Here is a 21402-nt window from a genome sequence, read left to right on the forward strand (position 1 = left end):
TATTTTTTTTTCTTTAGCAGAGACCCTAGGGATTAAAATTATTGCAATTTGTTATGTCGCACGACATTTGCGCAGAGGTTTTGCAAACGCAATTTTTGGGGGGAAAATTACACTTTAGTAAATAATAAAAAAAACACAATAGTTACTCCATTTTTTTTGTATAATGTGAAATGTGATGTTATGCCAATTACATAGATACCTAAAATGTCATGCTTTAAAGTTGCGCACGCTCGTGGAATGGTGACAAAATATGGTACTTAAAGCAGAGTTCCACCCAAAAGTGTAACTTTCACTTTAAGAAATCCTCGCCCCTTACATGCCACATTTGGCATGTATTTTTTTTTTGGAGGGGGGGGAGTGGGTGCCTAGTGTTGAGTGGGAATTCCTGTCCCACTTCCTGCTTCCGACTTCAGGCCGCCTAGGTGACTCCTCCTTTTCCCCCTAGGCGGCCCCTCCCTCACTGCAATCTTCTGGGACACGTCACAGATCCCAGAAGATTGCCTGTCCACTCGGAGAGCGCAGCGCAACACGTTTCTCCTGTCCCATCGGGAGGCCCGAGCGACCAGACGGCGCATGCGCTGGCTAGTCGGAGACCCGAACGAAGCCAGAATCAGCTTTGATCGGGTCTCGGATCACTTCTGGTTTACAGGAGGCTTAAAGGTGCCATATTTAAAAAAACAACAGCATCTAAAACAGCCACACTTGGTGTTTTGAATACTTTTAAATGCAAAGGAGGGATTTCGGGGTCTTATATGGAGATAGGAATTGCTAGCAACAGTTTTGAAGTGATTTTTGGGCATGATGTTATGTTCCTGATGACCCAATTTAAGATCTAAAAGAAACAAGGGGGTGCCTCTCTAAGTGTAGTATTAAAGCAGTAACATTTATTGCACAAGATTAAAAACACTTACAATTCCACAGAGACAGTCCTGACCCCTTCCCCCCACTGGTGACATCATTTCCTCTTCCTGTTCAGGCTGGACAGCATGGAGCTGACTATTTCCTGGTTTTCCTGAATGTACAGCTATTCAGCACAACATCCCACCCGAACCTTTCCCAGCTACCTGGATCGTGCGAGGAGCCTGTGGGATGCAGTAGAACTGCCAGGACTACATACTAATGATGAGCATTTCACTTATACTTTGTAAGTGTTTTTAATCTTTTGCAATAAATGCTACTGTTTAATACTACACTTAGAGAGCCCCCCCCCCCCCTGTTTCTTTTATATCTTTTGCAGAGTTGCTGGACACACTCTGAGGATGGCTACCTCTTTTTAAATCGCCCCCTTACTGTGGTTCAACTTTATTTTTACCCAACGACTGAGCAATCAAATGTACATTATTACAAACGAAGGGCATTGCCTCCTGGAGTGCCAGATACCCAATTTACCTTCACAATTCAAGATCTAAGGCAGGGGTGCCCAACCTTTTGAAGAGCGGGGGCCACCTAAGCAACTTGGTAACCAGTCGCGTGCCACAATGAGTAGAGCAGGCGGATGACAGGTCCGTGTTAACTCTGCATATGCAGAGCAGACACGGACACAGCCCACTCTATGGGCCCTCCGATCATCCCAAACTAGCGGATCGCATTGGAGGTAGGTGGGTTTAAACGGACACAAGTCTTTTTACATCTGCTGCTCCATAGAGGTAAATGGAGGGTCCGATTGGGTGAAAAAATGGACAGGCGGATTCGATTGGACTGATCGTGTGAAAGGGGCCTAGGGCGGATTTCACACTGATGCGTTGCAGTTCACCTGCAACATGGGTGCAGCACAGTGCCGCCTATCTGTGCCCATCCGTCCTGCCTATCCGTGCCGCCTATCCAAGCCCATCCATACCACCTATCTGTGCCGCCTATCAGTGCCGCATATTAGTGCCCATCAATGCCACCACATTGGTGCCACCTCATCAGTGCCGTCTTATCAGTGCCCGTCAGTGCAGTACCATCAGTGAAGGAGAAAACGTACTTATTTACAATGTTTTATAACAGAAACAAAAATAAATATTTATTTTCTAAATTTTCGGTCTTTTTTTTTTTTTTTTTGCAGAAAATAAATACTCCAGAGGTGATCCAATACCACCAAAAGAAAACTCTATTTGTGGGTACAAAATTATAAAAATTTAGTTTGGGTACAGTGTAGCATGACCGCGCAATTGTCATTCAAAGTGCAACAGCGCTGAAAGCTAAAAATTGGTCTGGGCGGGAAGGTGTATAAGTGCCCTGTATGGAAGTGGTTAAAGGAATATTTCACTTTTATTGTTTCACTCTAAGCATTAATAAATTCACTGCTCCCGAAAAAAACGTCCGTTTTTAAAACTTTTTTTTGCATTGATACATGTCCCCTGGGGCAGGACCCAGGTCCCCAAACACTTTTTAGGACAATAACTTGCATATTAGCCTTTAACCACTTCCCGCCCGGCCTATGGCCGATTTACGTCCGGGAAGTGGTTACACAATCCTGACAGGACGTCCTGCAGCATTTCATGCCGCGCGCGCCCATCGGTGATGCGGGGTGTCAGTCTGACACCCTGCATCTCCGATCTCGGTAAAGAGCCTCCGGCGGAGACTCTTTACCACGTGATCAGCCGTGTCCAATCACGGCTGATCACGATGTAAACAGGAAGAGCCGTTGATGGCTCTTCCTCCACTCGCGTCTGATAGACGCGAGTATAGGAGAGCCGATCGGCGGCTCTCCTGACAGGGGGGTTCGCGCTGATTGTTTATCAGCGCAGCCCCCCCTCGGATCGCCACACTGGACCACCAGGGAAGCCCACCCTGGACCACCAGGGTAGGGCAAATAAAAAAAAAAAAAAGTCTGAAAAAATAAATAAAAAAAAAAAGCATAAAAAAAAAAAAAGATGCCAGTCAGTGCCCACAAATGGGCACTGACTGGCAACATGGTTAAATCAGTGCTGCCCCACAGTGTCCATCAGTGCCACCCCAGTGTCCATCAGTGCCACCCCACAGTGCCCATCCATGCCCAGTGCCCACCTATCAGTGCCCATCTGTGCCACCCATAAGTATCCATCAGTGCCACCCATGAGTGCCCATCTGTGCCGCCTATGTGTGCCCATCTGTGCTGCCTATGTGTGCCCATCTGTGCCGCCTATGTGTGCCCATCTGTGCCGCCTATGTGTGCCCATCAGTGCCGCCTATGTGTGCCCATCAGTGCCGCATACCAGCGCCGCCAATCAGTGCCACCTCATCTGTGCCCGTCAGTACTACCTCATCGATGTCCATCAGTGCCATCTCATCGGTGCCCATCAGTGCCGTCATATCAGTGCCCGTAATTGAAAGAGAAAAAATTAACAGAAAAAAATAAAAACATTTTTTTTTTCCAAATTTTCAGTCTTTTTTTAGTTTAGTTGTCGCTCTATTTTTGTTTATAGCGCAAAAAATAAAAACCGCAGAGGTGATCAAATACCACCAAAAGAAAGCTCTATTTGTGGGGGAAAAAGGACGCCAATTTTGTTTGGGTACAGTGTAGCATGACCGCGCAATTGCCATTCAAAGTGCGACAGTGCTGAAAGCTGAAAATTGGCTTGGGCGGGAAGGTGCGTAAGTGCCTGGTATGGAAGTGGTAAAATTAGCACTTTAGATTTCTCCCATAGACTTTAACAGGATGTTCCGCGGCTTTTCGAATTTGCCGGGAACACCCCAAATTGTTCGTTGTTCGCCGAACAGGCAATGTTCGAGTCAAACTCGAAGCTCATCCCTAGTCAGTACCCATGATCTGGGCTTGCCGACCCACCATTCCCGAGCAAGAAGTCGCAGGCCACATCAATGGGCTCCGCAGGCCACCGAATGGACACCCCGGATCTAAGAAATTGAGTCACATACATGAGTAAATTTGCATTCGTAGTTCTGCCATGCGTCTGTAGGTAATAGGAAGTATTCCAAACAATATTTTGCACAATTGGATTTGTTTGTGGGAGATGATGGAAAGAAAAAAAATTATTAGAAAGCGTTTTTTTTTTAAAGTGTATTTTGTGCGTGTACTCGAGAGAGGAGCTGGACTGCAGGAGTTGGGAGTAGGCAGGCCTCCCCCAGAGGCAATCTGCCACCTTTCTCCATGCCCCGGGTGGCAATGGTGGGTGTGTGAGGGGTCCTCCCACACAGCCCGCCCTACCTGCTCCGCTTTGAAGCCCAACGGGGCAGAGGGACTCCCTATAAGGGAGTGAGAGGATCTAGCCTGCTCAACCAGCCTCGTTAGTCCTTCGCCTCTCTTTTTAGAGACCGCATGGTCAAAGTATGTGCATGTTAACCCAATTTCGAGTGCGTGTAAGTGTGGTGGTTTTTGTGGGAGGGGGGTTGGCGTACTAAGCGCAGGCTTACCTCGCATAGCACACCCACCGGGAGTCGGGCTGAGACCACCAAACTCAATTCACATGTAGCTGAGACCGGGATCTGAACCCCTAGAAAGCGTTTTGCTCTTACTCTTTCCATAAACTTTTACAGCTTCTTCACAAAAACTTATAACATATATATACAATTATGCAGTGCTCTCCCTATTTAATTTAATACTAAAGTGCTTTTGTTATGCAAATTCCTCCCAAACATGCAATATATAATTACTACTTTTATGCAATAAAACATTGCTTCAATATCTGTGTAAATTAAGCAACAAAAGTGCCTTGTGCAACATACTCATTACATGCAGAATAAATTACATACTGTATATCCAAGCTATAAAATAACATATACACATTAATCAATTCAGAAAATATTTTGTGCAAATAGTCACTCTGTGTGAAAGTTCACCTTCCACTTTTAATATTGCTCATTCGCAAAACTTATCATAGATACATTTAATTGAAGTAAAGTTCTTCTTAAGTAAAGTGTGCTATGTACTCATGCAATCCTTTAACCACTTAAGCCATTTGGCTGGTTAAAGACTAGGCCACTTTTTGCGATTCGGCACTGCGTCACTTTAACTGACAATTGCGCAATTGCCACGTGGCTGCCACACTAAATTGATGTCCTTTTTTTCCCCACAAATAGAGCTTTCTTTTGGTGGTACTTGATCACCTCCTGTGGTTTTTATTTTTTGCGCTATAAAAAATATTAGAGCGACACTTTTGAAAAAAATGCAATATTTTTTACTTTTTGCTATATTAAATATCCCCAAAAAAATATATATATACAATTTTTTTTCCCTCAGTTTAGGCCGATACATATACTTCTACATATTTTTGGTAAAAAAAATAAATTGCAATAAGCATTTATTGATTGGTTTGCGCAAAAGTTATAGCGTCTACAAAATAGGGGATAGTTTTATGGCATTTTTATTATTTTTTATTTTTTTACTAGTAATGGCAGGACGATCAACGATTTTTATCGTGACTGCGACATTATCGTGGACAAATCGGACACTTTTGAGACCATTTTGGGACCATTGTCATTTTTACAGCGACAGTGCTATAAAAATGCACTGATTACTGTAAAAATTACACTGGCAGTGAATGGGTTAAACTGTAGGGGGCGCTGAAGGTGTTAAGTGTGTCCTAGGGAGTGCTTGTAACTGTTAGGGGACGTGGCTTGCTGTCACACATCACTGATATTTGTTCCCGATGACAGGGAACACGATCCGTGACAGTGTCACCTAGGCAGGACGGGGAGCAGTGGCGGTGCGTCCATAAAGGGTGCAGGAGCGCCGCCCCCTCTCTCTCCTGCACCGCCACTGAATACAATACACAGATTCATGCATTGCATGAATCTGTGTATTGTTGCTGCCGCCCACTATTCAGATGGCCGGCCCCCTGGCGAGGGCCAGCCATCTGAATAACAGCAGCTGGTTGGCTTTGGAAGTGCCTATCAGAGCCAGCAGCTCTGATAGGCTTTCCAATTACAGCCTGAGGGCTGTAATCGGCTTCCAAATAGTTCCCTGGCTAACACCGATGGGCATCTCAGCCAATCGGGTTCACTGGTTCTGGTTACTGGTAACCTGATTGGCTGAAGCATCATCGAGGGCGGAAGAAGACATAGATGGACTGTGGGCACACTGGTAACAATTTATGGCATGGCCCAGTGGCTGCGTTTGGCATGGCACAGTGGTGACAATTGATGAGAACTGAATCGCCTCAAGGTGCTTGGCATCTATTTTTATCATTCTGTTTATCCTTCAGAATAGGTGGGTCTTGAGTTTTTTTCTGAAGGCCAGGTGATCATATTCCGTTCGGATGTTAGTTGGTAATGCATTCCATAATCGCAATTTTTGGACTGCAAATCGTCTCTCTCCTTTGGTCTTTTAGCGGGCTTTGGGGATTTGTAGTCGTTTTTGATTAGTTGATCGAAGAACACGATTAGGGTTTTGGTGTTTTATTTTCTCACTTAAATATTGGGGGGCGGTTCAGTGTACACATTTGTGTACCAGGCAAAGGGCCTTGAATGTGACTCTGTCCTTTACGGCCAGCCAATGGAGGGATCTCAGGGACGGGCTGATTGGTTTCCATGTTTTTATTTCCTGTTACCAGCTGTACCGCCGTGTTTTGGACGACTTGGAGACGGGCAAGCTGGTATTTTGGGAGTCTGAGGTAGAGGGAATTTGCATAATCTAACATGGAGTTTAATAATTGTTCCTACCACTACTGCTATGTCTTCTTTCGGGATGAAGGGAACAACTCTTCGCAGGAGACGTAGAAGATGGTGAGATCCGCTAACTACTGATCCTATTTGTGCATCCATTGTCATGTCAGAGTCAAAAATGACTCCAAGGCTTTTGACTTTGTTGCTAGCGGTGATGGTTTGTCCCAGAATGGGTGGTGGTGTCCAGGTAGTCCTGGCCAGTCTCTTTCGGTTTGCATGGAGTTGAAAAAGTTCTGTTTTTGCTCCGTTGAGTTTGAGGTGACTCTACGTCATCCAGTTCTCTCTCTGACTAAGGCATTGTTCTAATACCTCTGTGAGGCGGGTTAGCAACAGTTTTTGGTCTACTGTGTCAAGGGCAGCACTAAGGTCCAGCAGTATCAGGAGACAAGATTCTCCGTCGTCTGCCGCTCCCAGAGCGTCATCCCATATTTTGAGAATCGCTGTTTCTGTCCCATGACCTGGGCGAAAACCCGATTGTAGTGGATCCAGAAGATTGTGGGTGTCCAAATGGTGTTGTAGTTGTTGGAGTACTGCTTTCTCCATAACCTTGGAAAAGCTGTTGAGGGAGGTTATCGGTCAGCGGTTGTTTGGGTCTTTTGCGTCTATTTTTTTTTTTTTTTTTAGAAGGGGTTTTATTATGCCTTTCTTTAAGGAGGTCGGAACCTTGCCTTCTTTAAATGATTGGTTTATAAGTGATCACGGGTGCCAAAATATCGGCACATTCTTTCACCAGTTTTGTGGGAATGATGTCATTGGGGGATGTACTGTCTCGGAGGCTTCCGATGATGTTTTTAGTGGTATCAATGGAGATTGGCTCTAATGTAAATTTTGTTGGTTGAAAGAGCGTTTTATATTAATATTCTCTTTTTGATTGGTGGGGGTGAGGTTAGCGATTATTTTTTTTTAATTGTTTCACATATTTTTTCAATTTTGTTGATGAAAAAAATCAGATAATTCATTGCAAAACTCTTGTGTTTAATTTTTTTGGAGCCTCTAGGCAAACTGGGTTCATGGTCTGAGCGACCTAGGTTGAAGAGCTCTCGAGGACGATTTCGGGCTTTTGCGAGTACGTTTGAAAAATGTTTTTTTTTTGCTTTGAAGATTTCCCTGTGATATTTTAGTTAATAATTTATAATTTGCGTGGTTTTCTTTTGTAGAGTTTCTTCTCCAGGCGCCTGCCGCTCTCCTGCGTTCTTGCATCAATGATGTGAGAGTGTCATTGAACCAGCTGGAGTTATTTTTATGGATAAGCGCTCTGCATTTCGGGGCGATTATATCTGCCGTCTGTAGTAACGCTTTGTTAATGGAGTTAAGAGTTTCTGCTGCTGATTGCGTTTGTTTTATTTTTGTTATTTTATTTAGTAATGTATTTTTAAAGTGTTCTGAGTGGAGTTTTTTCTGGGATCTTGTCCAGTATGTCATTGCCTGGTTTGCAGGTTTTTTTAGGATAGTGTTGGAGGTTATTTTAAATTTAATTGCATGATGATTTGTCCAAAGTAGGGGGTCTGTTTTCTGAAATATTGAAGTCCATATCCTGTTTGAAGATCAGGTCAAGGATGTGACCTGAGGCATGCATGGGCGCGCATATCGGTTGCTGCAGACCTAGTCCTTCCAATTGGTCAATGCAGGCGTTGGCTATGGGATCCTGTGAGGAGTTGGCCCAGAGGTTGAAATCCCGAGTAGCAGGAGGTGTTTGACCTTTAAGGTGTAAGTAGCGATGAATTCTGCCAGCGATGTGAGGAGATGCGTCTTTGGGCCTGGTGGTCTTTAGCATAATAGTATGTGGACCGTGTCCTGGGGTGTTGTTTGGAGTTGTAGAGTAAGTGTTTCCATAAATGGCAATGAGGTCTGTAGGTCTGATTTGGTGAGAGAGAGGTGCAATTTGTAGATCACTGCTAGGTCTCCTCCTCTTTGCCCAATTCTGTTCTCGGTTAGAATACCATAATTCTCTGGCACTAGTTCACCAAGGATGGTGTTACAGTCCAATGTTAGGAAGCTTTCTGTAATGAAAAGGCAATCTATGTTGTGTTGGGTGATGAAATCGTGGATTCACCTGTAGGCAGGTTGCTTACTGTGAGATAGCTTTGGTTGCCCAGTCTGGGAGAATGGGTTAATGTTTTACCACCTTCCCCAAACTAAGTTTTCAGGCTTTCTGGGGTCCGGCCTCCCATCCTGTGCATTATAAAGGTGAGAGGGGTTTGTGTCCCAGGGAAGAAGAAAGCAAGGAAGAAAAAGAGAAAGAGGGAGTCGCTGGGACTTGTTATCATTATGCACCCTGTGATTCTAGACTGGACAGTTGTGGACTCTTCCTGTGCAGGTATGCTAGGGCAGCCACAGTTAGTGTTAGATAGAAGAACTTTTGCCTGTCATGCTGTTTATTTAAAATGTCATCAGTAAAGTTGTTTCATCTGCTTTGAGCCTGGTCCAAAGTTATTCAAGGGGTCCATGTTGGGTTTTGGCGCATCCCAAAGAACCTGAGTCTATAACAGCATTTTGTGTATGAGTAACATCACTATTAGAGGTGGACTCAACAAGGCACGGAAGGGGAGGTAGTTGACATTGGTAACCAAAGGGAAATAAACGCTACAAGCCACCAGTTGTTTGGCAGGGTACTTGGTTAGGTGACAGGTCCTCTGGTAGTGAGGGGGTCAGTACACATAGCAGTCTGTCGCCTCTGGTCACCAGAAGCCTCACAGAGATTCAAGGCCTGATCACAAGGTATTAAGAAGCACGCTCTGCTCGAAATATATCTCTACGTGCACAGGCGCAGTAGACCACACACCTACTGTATGTATCCAAATACACTTACCAAGAGTTGTTCACCCCTTTATGAAAAAAAAAAGTGGGTCAGACAGTGCTTTATGCTCAGATTATTCTCCTCTGCTCCTATCTGACCTTATATCCACATGTGACTCCTTTTACCTCACTCCATGAAGACCAGCCGAATGAAAAATAAAATTGCTCATAGCATAAAACCTATTTTTATTAAATACAAAATACAGGGGGGGGGGGGGGGGTGGGTGTGTTATGTGTGTGTGTTCAAGATGTCACCAAGAGTGGACAGCTCCTACATTTGTTTGCCGTGAAGGGTGTATGCCTCTCAACGTGACTGACTGCTTTTCTTTCTGCAATCCTGAGGGATATGACTAGAGGCAGAAACACCAGCCTTACTGTACATGCTACACAGCGGAACCTGTGAGTACCTGCAGCATGGCGATACAGAAAGAAGGTCCAAGCCAGCCTCCTCGGACTGTAAGAACTTTGATTCTCTCATGCTAGCTATTACTAGCTGCCAGTCTACCCTCACTTCTAATACAGACCATGTGCACACTGAGCTCAGCCTGATTCGTAGAGACCTAGATGAGTTCAGGCAGTAGAACGTGACATACCAATAAAGGGATATTTTTAACCTATAGATACAGTTGTTATGTGTGTACCTAAAAAGTACCATTGTTTGTATATAAAGGGCCAGATTCAGGTACAATTGCGCCCGTGTAACGTAAGCCGTTTACATTACACCGCCGCAAGTTTTCAGTTTTAGTGCCCGATCCACAAAGCACTTACCTGGAAACTTGCGGCGGTGTATCGTAAATACGTCCGGCGCAAGGCGGTCCAAATCGAATGGGGCGGGTACCATTTAAATTAGGCGTGCTCCCGCGCCGGACCTACTGCGCATGCTCCGTTTCGAAATTACCGCCGTGCTTTGCGCGAACTGATGTCATTTTTTAGATCGGCGACGTGCGTAGCGTACTTCGGTATTCCCGGACATCTTACGCAAACGACGTAAAATTTTAAATTTCGACGCGGGAACGACGGCCATACTTTATACAGCAATACGTTTGCTGTGTAAAGTTAAGGCACCCAAAAGGATGACTAACTTTGCGACGGGAAACTAGACTAGCGGCGATGTAGCGAACGCGAAAAACCGTCGTGGATCGCCGTAACTCCTAATTTGCATACCCGACGCTGGTTTACGACGCAAACTCCCCCCAGCGGCGGCCGCGGTACTGCATCCTAAGATCCGACAGTGTAAAACAATTACACCTGTCGGATCTTAGGGATATCTATGCGTAACTGATTCTATGAATCAGTCGCATAGTTACTCTGAGAGATACGACGGAGTATCTGAAATACTCCGTTGTATCTCCGCTGTGAATCTGGCCCATAGTACCTTGAAAAAAGTATTTAATACCCCTTGAAATTTTCCAAATTTTGTCATGTTATAACCAAAAATGTAAATGTATTTTTTTTGAATTTTATATGATAGACCAACACAAAGTGGCACATAGTTGGGAAGTAGAAGGAAAATGATAAATGGTTTTCAATTTTTTTTTACAAATAAATATCTGAAAAGCATGGCGTGCAGATTTTGCCAAGTGATGCATAGTCACTGTATTGTCATTATGACACTATGACATTATAACACATATTCATGTGTTAGAATGGCCCAGTCAAAGTCCAGACCTAAATCCAATTGAGAATTTGTGGCAAGACTTTATTTATTTGTAAAAAAAAAGTTGAAAACCATATATCATTTTTCTTCCACTTCACAATTATGTGCCACTTTGTGTTGGTCTATCACATACAATTCTGATAAAAATACATTTCCGTTTTTGGTTGGTAGGGGGTATGAATACTTTTTCATGGCATTGTATTTAAATACCAACACACCACAGCCTGGAACTGCCCTTTCAGACCAATTAGCAAAGCTTATGAAATCCCGAGATGTGGTTTATTGAGGTTTAATTTGAAGATGTGGTTTTGAACGGCACAGACAGGGACATGCCCTCAGCCATTGGATTGCAGCCCTGGCAGCCATGTTGTCATTGTGTGTTGACTTTTTGTCACCAACTCTTCCCGCTACCGCCATTCAGACACAATTACTTGGCTCATGTTCGCAGGGATATTTCCCTGATGATTTGCATGTTTTGCAAGCTTCTGAGAATCTGGCACCTTTCCTCCAATTGAGCTACTGAATCTGGCAACTTCCATGTTCCACTACCCGAAGAACAGATTTGTGATTTAAATATTTGGAGCACAATCTATGTACACATGGATGAGGTGTTTGCATTTCGCTCACAATTTCACAACTGTTATGCCAAAGAAGGAAATTAATGACATCTAGATTGTGTCATAATGACAATACAGTGACTATGTATCACTTGGGACTATCTGTACAAGACATGGCTAATTGGCATTAAGAAATATTACGTGCATACCTCTCCTTCCCGGCCCAATGTCCCTTTAATAGGGTCTTTAGACAGAGATTGGGGGGGGGGGGGTGGAGAAGAATCACCGTGACCACCGTGGTTAATGAGTGAGTTTGTCACAGGGGTCATATGATTGGGAGTCAGTCCAGTCATTTTAGTTGTGACATCATGTAAGGCAGGGGTTGGGGTAGGCAACCTTTCAGAGGTTGAGAGCTACCTAGACAACATGGAGGAAAGCAAAGGGGCTTGTTTCTTCTTTTTGACGCCTTTAAAAGAAAACTACCAAGCTCCCAATAAAAGGACAGCATCACAGTAGTGTCCTATGTCACCTTTACATCACCTTCCCACTGTAGTGTCCTCTGCCCACCGAAGCAGTGTTCTCTGCCCCTTTCCCCCACAGTAGTGTTCTGTACCCCCCAACGCAGTGTCCTCTGTCCCCTTTACATTACCTCCCCTTCACTGTCGTGTCCTCTGCCCTCTCCTCACTGTAGTGTCCTGTACCCCCCAATGCTGTGTCTTTTCCCCCCCTCACATCACCCCCCCTTCACTGTAGTCTCCTTTGCCCCCTCCCCCACAGTAGCATCCTGTACCCCCCAATGCTGTGTCATCAGCCCCCTTCACATCACTCCCCCTTCACTGTAGTGTCCTCTGCCCCCTCCCCCACAGTAGGGTCCTGTACCCCCAATGCTGTGTCATCTGCCCCTTCACATCACTCCCCCTTCACTGTAGTGTTCTCTGCCCCCTTAACATCACTCCCTCTTCACTGTAGTGTCCTCTACCCCTTTCCCCACATTAGTGTCCTGTACCCCCCCAATGCTGTGTCCTCTGCCCCCTTCACATCACCCCCCTCCACTGTAGTGTCCTCTGCCACCTCCCCCAACAGTAGTTTTCTGTACCCCATAATGCTGTGTCCTCTTCACATCACCCTCGCCCTTCGCTGTAGTGTCCTCTTCCCTCTTCCCCACAGTATTGTCCTGCACCCCCAATTCTGTGTCATCTGCCCCCTTCACATCCCACCCCCTTTACTGTAGTGTCCTCTGCTCCCTCCCCCACCGTAGTGTCCTGTACCCCTCAACTCTGTGTCATCTGCCCCTTCACATCACCCCCCCCCCCCCCCCCGTGTTCTGTACTCCCACTACATTTGTGCTCTGGTCCAAATCATTTGGTGGAGGGGGGATTATGGTGTGAGGTTGTTTTTCAGTGGTTGGACTTGGCCCCTTAGTTCCAGTAAAGGGAACTCTTAAGGCGTCAGCATACCAAGACATTTTGGACAAATTCATGTTCCCAACTTTGTGGAAACAGTTTGGGGATGGCCCCTTCCTGTTCCAACATGACTGCGCACCAGTGCACAAAGCAAGGTCCATAAAGACACAGATGAGCGAGTTTGGGGTGGAGGAACTTGACTGGCCTGCACAGAGTCCTGACCTCAACCCGATAATACACCTTTGGGATGAGTTAGAGCGAAGACTGTGAGGCAGACCTTATCCATCATCAGTGCCTGACCTCGAAAATGCGCTTCTGGACGAATCGTCAAACATTCCCATAGACACACTCCTAAACCTTGTGGACGGCCTTCCCAGAAGAGTTGTGGCTGTTGTAGCTGCAAAGGGTGGGCCAACTAAATATTGAACCCTACGGACTAAGACTGGAATGCCAAGTTCTTGTGGGTGTAAAGTCCCAATACTTTTGGTAATATAGTGTATGTCATTCAAACTGCCAATTTCGCCCTTGTCTTGTTTTATCATGTGCTGTCACTGCGAGCGGCTTTGTGACTCGGACAGGTTCAAACACAAAGCAAAGTACACTGCCAATTTTCTCTTGTGTTCTCGTGTGACTGCATTACAGAACAGACCTGTCTGGTGACAATGGCTGCTGCTGACACATTCTAATTGCACTTTGCAATTTTATGAAAAAAATATAAATGTTAAAGCTCAAAGTTGTTTTGTTTTTTTAGCCTGGAGGCAATTTTGACTTGTTTTACCATTTGACTACAATCTGGGCTGTTTGGTGGTGATGGGTTACTGGCACATTTTAACCACTTCTGCCCCAGAAGAATTTACCCCCTTACTGACCAGGCCATTTTTGGCGATACGGCACTACATTACTTTAACTGACAATTGCGCGGTCGTGCAACGTTTTACCCAAACAAATGTACATCCCTTTTTTCCTTACAAACAGAGCTTTCTTTTGGTGGTATTTGATCACCTCTGTGGTTTTTATTTTTTGCTCTATACACAAAAGAAGAGTTTTGAAAAAAAAAAACACAACATATTTTACTTTTTGCTATAATAAATATATCCCAAATTGAAATACAAAAAAAAAAGTCTCCATCAGTTTAGTCTGATATATATTCTTCTACATATTATTGGTAGAATTTTTTTTTTTAGTAAATATAGTAGAACTATAGGCAAACATTTTTCATTTTGGATAGAGCATATGAGGGTTATAACCCCTGTCAGATTTTTTTTCGACATCTGTGTCCCATTTAGGCAAATTTTATTCACTTCCTGTCCCAGAGCCAAACAGGAAGTGAGAGGAAAAATTCATGCAAATTAAGTGAATTCCTTGGGGACCCCCAATTCACCAGAACTAGTGTCCCCATTGGAAGATTTCCTCTCTACTACTTTTCCGAGGACAGAATTGGGGATTTTCTTTTTACTTTCACTTTCAATGTGATAAACAGGAAAAGTATAGGGTGAATCTCCTAAACAAGAGCACAGACTGAAATAAAAACATAACAAGTATTCTAATCCCTCTCCACTCTATCCAAAACTAAAAAAAAAAATTTTTTTGCCTTTTAGTTATACTTTAAAGCTTGTAGGAGTTTTCATTGTCCTCTGACTGTCCTGTGAGGCTGCATTACCCCTGACCCTCTGTCTGGACAGTGCTGATCACATACACTCTCACAAAAAACTCACTAGCAATACACTTCAAACTGAGCATGTGCAGAGTGCCCCCAAGGCTCTGTTCTACCAGGAGATGGATTGGGGACAGTGGAAGAAGGGGAGGATCAGTGAAGACAGGATCAAGCAGCCGTTTTACACCATGCAGAGAATTAACCCCTTAGGTTCCACAGTGAGTATAACGAACATGTTTTACTGCATATACAGACTGATTTTTACTGTTGTGGGTTTAGTAACACTTTAAGACTGGGGAAGTCTGGATACATTGAAATCATAAAGCACCAGCCTAGTGCATTATCCTCAAAAAATATATTTTATTGATAAAACGGTGGTCAGTGATACACTCACAAAATCAAAAGATGCATCAAACCTTGTCATAATAAAACAGCAACTTCCAGTCCTTGATACTTCACATCACATAATGGAACAATGGAAATTCAACAGGCTGACGTGTTTCGTGTGTTGCCTCTTCCTCAGAGCCAAAAGAACTGTGTCTTCCATTCGCATATCTTCTTTTTTTTTTTTTTTCTTCAAGACAGACTTGAGGGCCGAACACACGATATGAAAATCGGATTCGTACGACGAGCTTTCTGCGGATATTCGGAAACGTTAGTGCGGTGCTTTCGACAGCCGATTTTGCTTTTTCTTCCGACAAAAGCTGGATGTGCGGGCTATAAAGATTTTGGCGGATGTGAACTCAATGTCCGATTTTCATTTCATTAGTACGGTTTTTGTCCGAAAAAAATCGTAAGAGCAAGACTAGGCATGTTTAGAAATGAAAGAATACATACAAAACTATTCAACACATTACATCACTTCTGAAGTTGTATTCTGTTGTACGAAAATGTTCGTATTGTGAGTTACCTCTTCACTTTTATTCACAAATAACAGACGTTGGGAAATCTGATCGTGTGTACGAGGCTTTAAGCTGAATACAGACTATACAACTTTTGTTGTTTGATTTCCTTTAGATTCACCTTCAACTATGTAGTACAAGGGCCTGCCTGATTGCATACAAATTAAAAGTGTTTTGGTTTGACCTCATATTGTATGCTTTTTTTCAGATCTAAAGGAAAAAAAAGTCGAAAGAAATATGTATAGTGTATCATCAAATGAAAACAGAAAACAAAGAAAAAATATATATAAAAAAAAAATAGGTCCCAACTGGTTCTTTAGTGTGTTTTATAGACTATGGCCCGGATTCAGAAAGAAGATACGACGGCGTATCTCCTGATACGCCATCGTATCTCTGAGTCTGGCCGTCGCATCTATGCGCCTGATTCATAGAATCAGTTACGCATTGATATTTGTAAGATCCAACAGGTGTAAGTGACTTACACCGTCGGATCTTAGGCTGCAATTCCAGGCCGGCCGCTAGGTGGCGCTTCCATATTATTACGCGAGGAATATGCAAATGAGGAGTTACGCCGATTCAGAAACTAATGACCACCCGGCGCTTTTTTTTTACGTCGTTTGCGTTCGGATTTTTCCGGCGTATAGTTACACCTGCTAATGTTAAGTATGCCCGTCGTTCCCGCGTCAAGTTTTGAAATTTTACGTCGTTTGCGTAAGCCGTTCGCGAATACGGATGGATGTAATTTACGTTCCCGTTGATACCAATGACGTCCTTGCGACGTCATTTAGAGCAATGCACTCTGGGATTTTTTTGGGACGGCGCATGCGCAGTTCGGTCGGCGCGGGGGCCCCCTACCCGCCGAATTTGAATTCTGCCGGGGGATTTACGATACGCCGCCGCAACTTTACAGGCAAGTGCTTTGTGAATAAAGCACTTGCCTGAAAAACTTGCGGCGGCGTAACGTAAATCAGATCTAAAGATCCGCTCACCTATCTGAATCTAGCCCTATGAATGCGCAGTTTACACATCTACAGCTTACCGTTTGCCAGGCAGCTATATCGTACTAATTACTGTTACACAGTTCTTTTAGAAAGGGACAAAAAAAGAGGGGGCACCAGCCTAGTGCATTATTCCACATACATTTATTGTAGAAACAAACTAAAAAATGATACGTGACATAAATAAACAATGAAAAAAAATGAATATATATATATAGATAGATATACAGTGTATATATATCTACTGTATATCTATATCTCCTATTTATATATATATCTCTATCTATCTATCTATCTATCTATCTATCTCTCTATCTCTCTATCTATCTATCTATCTCTCTATCTCTCTATCTATCTCTCTATCTCTCTATCTCTCTATCTCTCTATCTCTCTATCTCTCTATCTCTCTATCTATCTATCTATCTATCTATCTATCTATCTATCTATCTATCTATCTATCTATCTATCTCTGTATAGATATATAAATAAGAATCAGTTGGTACCTATTTTTTTTTTTTTTTATATATATTTTTTTTCTTTATTTTCTGGTTATATTTGATGATACACTCCTGGTTAAAAATATTGCTGTTGTATTTGTTATATGTCACATCTTAGAATATTGGAATTTAGCAAAAAAAAAGGCATATCCACAGCAACATTACAATAAAAACAAATGTAATTTTACAGTATAAAATTACTGTGTTCATGCCATAGAAAAGCCATTGGAAAAATCACCACATCATCAACAATCCTGTATAATAATCATCATCATTGAGGCATTGGGGGGATAATGGAACACAGAGCCAAAATCATACAGGAAGACCTGGTCACTTTAAAACAGAAACACTATTGATGAATACGTGACCTAGTTAGGGCTGAACAAAGGATCCATCGTCCCAGAGGCCTTCCCCAACACAAGGAGCTGTTTGTTGGATTTAATCTGGTCACAGCTTTTATTGTCGCACAATAAAATAATCATGACACATACTTTTAGAGCGGCTGACAAATTGATATAATTCCAAAGACTGTTTATAATGCCCTCTGTGTCAATGCCAATGGAGACGTGTACCAGCCACTAGCCATGTGTGTCCAGCTCAATGGGTACGTTTTTTATGAAGCGACGCCTATAACAATGTAGCACAGCCTATTCTATCCAATATCTTTTGCTTGTTTTTTTAAAGATATTTATATAGTGCGGTCAATCTTACACTTAAATCAGTCTCTGCCCTCAAGGAGCTTGCAATCTAAGGTCCCTATCACATGGGCCATGCATACCTACTCATACTAGAGACAATTTAAGCAGGAGTCAGTTAAACTTCCAACATGTCTGTGGAGTGTGGGAGGAAATCCATGCAAGCCAGGGAGAACATGCAAACTCTATGCTGGAAGTGGCTTATACTAGATTAAAAACAGAACCTCAGTGCCGCATTGGCAGAAATGCTAACCATTAAGCCACTGTGATGCCACATATGCTTTTGTAACCTGGACTGTAGCTGAGAACTTTTCCTTTATTGCCTCTGCATTATCCTTCTGCAGTGTGGACAGGGTTACACTGAATATTCATTAACAACGCAGCTTTCTGTACCTGTATGTCATTCTGCTTCAAGTGGTTGATGCCTGCAGCTGCACCTCGGTACCGTTTTTAAGAGCCAACGGTTGGCTTTCTTGTAATAACAACCGATGTGGCTAAGCAGTCACACAAATGGTATTACAAGCAGCGGGAGGGGACAACCTTCCGCCGCTCCGATGGGCTTATCCGTAATGAGGTATAGAAACAACAGGCAGGGGAAGAGTCAGGATACAAACCAGGATCAGTACATAGCTGGGCAGCAAGGTACAGAAATATAGGACAGAAGAAGGGTCAGAGTACAAGCTGAGGTCACAACAGGCAGGCAGAAATCCAGAGGCAGGTCAGGAGCAAGCTGGGTCATGCATGGGAAGCAAGAAAAGCAGGTTAGGGCGTAGGTAAAAGCATGAATTGGCTGAGGACCCCCCAGCAATCTGTTAATGTTATAGTCCAATGCCAGTGTGTGTGTGCGCACATGCGTGCAGTTTAATACATTTACACATGCATTACAATACCTGTCTTGCAGTAAGCCTTTGCTCAGAAATATGAGCATGCAAAAGTCTTCTAGTTCAAATACGTACTGTTTTTTTTTTTTTTACAACTGATAAAGCCCCGGCTATTCCTTTATAAATTATAGAAACACAAAAATAGGAACTGATTTTTGTCAGATTAATCCTTTAAAGCCTGTTCCTATTTTTGTGAAAGATCTCCTTTTGTCTCTACATCCGGGATCTCCAAACTTTCTAAACAATGGGCCAGTTTATGGTCCTTCAGACATTAGGGGGGATGGACTTTGGTCACTGGGTGAAGAAAAGGTCCTGATGTCAGTGGGGAAAAAACAATGCCCCATCTTTGGCGTCAGTGGAAGGAATTATGTCCCATCATTGGTGTCCCTGGGCCTCATTGTTGGTTTCATTGAGAGGAATAGGGTCCCATCAGGAGTATATCTAGAACATTTGGCATCCTTTAACATCTTTCCCCCTTCATCTTGGGGTATAATTACTAGCATCTGGCTTTCCCTCTGCCATTTTCCTCTCCTCCCCAATTTTCCCCTTCACTCCCCCTTCTTCCCTGTTGTTCCCCCTCTCCTTTCTTTTCACTCCCCCCTATATATCATGTTACTTGATTTCTGTCCCTTTTAAATTATTATATTTATATTCGATGCCCGTTTTTGTGCCACCTCCATGTGCCTGTTCTCTAGCCCTAGAGATATGCTGTTTACATGTCTCTACAACTTCGCTGTCCATCATTGCATAGTTGCTTCTACATCTCACTCTTCCGTTTTCCCATTTGCTGTGGCCTCTAGTGGGAGGGGATCTCCATTGACTGGGGCGTTCAGTTTTTTCCCCCCACGTGATGCGGTCCATGTAGTATGGAGGGCTTGGCGGGACTCCTGCGCATGCGCTCTGGCGCCCTCACGTCTGCATCAAGTCGGTGACGTCAGACGCCAACTCGATGTAGGACATGTATAAGCTGGGTTCTCTTACCATGCAATTGTCAGAGACAGAGGGCGACCTTTTCACTTTTTTGCTGCATTTAGGGTAAGGACATTATTGTCTTCTCCCGACTATTCCCTGCTTATCCTTTCTTTCTCTTTTTCTTATCATTACTACATCCATATTTCCATTTATTGCTATTGTTTTTTTGTTTTTTTTTTCCCCTGTAGTACTATACAGCTTACCACATAAAACTCATGTCACTCTATATCACCTAAACATTTATTCCCTTTTCTTACTTTTATCTATTGTTCTTTTCCTACTCATATGACTATACTTAAATGCATCATACAATTTTAACTCATTGATGATACTGAGACATTTGTCCACTGCACCCTGTAATCAGGCTGCATATTTGAACTGGTTAGTCATATTTGTTAATATTTACTACAACATTTTCAATAATACTTCTCATTTCTATTTCTTCTTTTCTTGTCCCAAACATCCACTATATTTCATTACCTCATTACACATTTGACTTTTCCACATCCTTCTCTCTCCTTGTTTTTATAATTGTTTGGTATTCTGAGGCAAACCCCATTCTTACATTTGTCTGTTATCTCTTATTTTAAAATGATATTCTCATTGCAGATCACCAATTTTTTTTTTTTTACCACAGGTGCCCTCCACCCTATGCTCTAAATATACAATTTTTAAGTAAGTATCTCCTCCTTTTCTTTGAATATTTTAGTATTTTTCATCTTTTCTCCTTTTCTTTTGATTGATTATTCAAGAGCACCGTTCTTTTGTTCTTCGGTGCCTATTTTTTCTTATTCATCTATACCATAGTTATTATAAAGAAACAGAATTTTCAATACTTCCCCCTTTTTCTTTACTTTGTTTCTCTATTGATCATTTTAGGACCCCCATTCCCTTCAGGTATTGGTTGGTATATGCAGTTGGTATAGGCAGTGGTCACTTTTTTAGATTTCTGGCTCGGTAAGCTCCCCTTTCAATGGGGCGTGTTGCATGTAATGCATGTTCCTTGTTACAACAATGCTATGTTCATATTTTGTTACTTTGTTACTTATTTTTGTATATTTCTGTATAGTGTCGTGAATTTCTTGAGTGATTCGCATATCCCCTGATGAAGCTACCAGGCGAAACATGACGGGATAATATACAAATTTGAAACATTTGTTGCAGCCTATTACCTGCTTATGTGACCATCCCTTCACTTGAACTACTGTTTACTAGTGAACAAACTGTTCTTGCTACGTTTTCACCTTGATTCTGAATAAAAGGAACTTAAGCGGCTTGGAGAGAGCCCATGACCTCACTCCACTGAACACCTTTAAGATGAATTGGAACACTGATTGTGTGCCAATTCTTCTCATCCAACATCAGAACCAGACACCACAAATGTTAATTTGGCTGAATGGGCACAAATTCCCACAGACATACTCCACATATGATGAAGACCCTTTTCTGTCCCAGCATAATTGTACCCCTTTGAATAACGTCAGCTTTATAAAGACATGGTTAGAGGAGTTTGGTGTGGAGGAACTAGAGTGGCTCACAGACCCCTGACTTCAACCCTACTGAACATCTTGTGAGGTGAGTTTTCTCACTTAGCATCAGTACCTGACCTCAAAAATTTTCTTTTGACTGAATGGGTACAACAGACATTTTCCAAAATCTTGTGGAAAGCCTTTCCAGAAGGGCGAAGGGTGTTATTGTCAGAGGTGGGTCAGCTCCATGGTTTCAGAATAGGTAATATAAATGTAGCGCCCCCTGTACTTTCAGTAAGGGCACTACGCTAAAGTTAGTGGGAGAATGAGAGAGAT

General features: G+C 43.0%; 1 long non-coding RNA gene across 1 annotated transcript; it reads left to right on the forward strand.

Annotated features, from left to right (window-relative positions):
• Nucleotides 1-888: 888 nt before the first annotated feature.
• LOC120946918 lies at nt 889-20659 on the forward strand. Its single transcript, XR_005750800.1, has 3 exons — nt 889-1144; nt 20235-20272; nt 20477-20659. It is a non-coding gene; the product is annotated as an uncharacterized LOC120946918 (long non-coding RNA).
• Nucleotides 20660-21402: the final 743 nt, after the last annotated feature.

The sequence above is a fragment of the Rana temporaria genome, chromosome 8 (assembly GCF_905171775.1).
Source record: "Rana temporaria chromosome 8, aRanTem1.1, whole genome shotgun sequence".
Classification (NCBI taxonomy): Eukaryota; Metazoa; Chordata; class Amphibia; order Anura; family Ranidae; genus Rana; species Rana temporaria.